The sequence below is a fragment of the Perca flavescens genome, chromosome 12 (assembly GCF_004354835.1).
Source record: "Perca flavescens isolate YP-PL-M2 chromosome 12, PFLA_1.0, whole genome shotgun sequence".
NCBI lineage: Eukaryota > Metazoa > Chordata > Actinopteri > Perciformes > Percidae > Perca > Perca flavescens.
The window spans coordinates 29,655,505-29,656,629 of NC_041342.1; positions in this window are offsets into that span (position 1 = coordinate 29,655,505).

Here is a 1,125-nt window from a genome sequence, read left to right on the forward strand (position 1 = left end):
GGATGTTATTTTTCTGAAATGAATGTTTAAATTATGGAGGATTTTAACCTTTTACCTGTTGTTCAAATAAATTGTGTGAATGCTTCAGCTGGTACACACTGCTTTTTGAAATAAAAAACTGTACATTATGTTTGTGAAAAAATGTCTTTCTGATCATTCTTCATAAGGTTTTATTTTTAGCAGGGCGGCACAATCAGTCGCAGTGTTATCAAAATCGCAATATCAGGTTATCTGCGGGGTCTTAAAAAGTCTAGAATTACAACATCAAAATATTTAAAGATTATTTTTTGGGGCTTTTCCTTTTTATTTGATAGTGATGGTGGATAGATAGGAAAGGTGGGGGGAGAACACGCAGCAAAGTGCCACAGGTCGGACTCGAACCCGGGCCGCTGCAAAGGACTCCGTCTACACGCTTCCACTGGGTGAGCTAGAGGTCTTAAATTTGCTGAAGTATTTGTGTTGTAGGTCTTAAATATTTTAAACCGGTCTTAATTTTCCTACGTTCATGCAACGCTACCTCTAATGCCCTTTTTTATTATTATTCCATGGTGTTGTAGTTCTTTCTTTCACTAGTCCATATATAATTTCGCTGTATTACGACTACAAATGAGACCAACGTGCTACTTGTATGGCAGCCAATCAGCTTTCGTGTTATTGGCGCAAGTTTCTTTCAGATGGTACCACAGACATAAAGCAGATTTCATTCTTCAGCTATGGGGAAGTTCAAGTTTAGCGATACTGGGCTTAAAAAAACTGAATTTAGGGCTTAGTTGTTGTGATAAAGGTCTTAAATTCCATTCATAATGGTCTTAAAAAAAGGTCTTAAAAAGTCTCAAAGTTTGACTTGGTAAAACGTGCAGAAACCCTGAATATGGACTAGTAAATATCCATATTGCAGGGGGGGTAGGGGGCGCAATATTTGTCAAAGGCAAAATATGTGTCAAACTATTGTGAATGAAGTACTGTGGTGCTGCAGAGACGTCCCGGCCAATAAGTCCTATCCTAAAGACCAGAGGAAAAAATCTTTGATACAGATTCTCGTATAAACCACACTATTTTAATTTAACTTGAATTTCTTTCAATGAAAATGAGAGTAACGATACAACAAAATGGTTATTCCCTCCA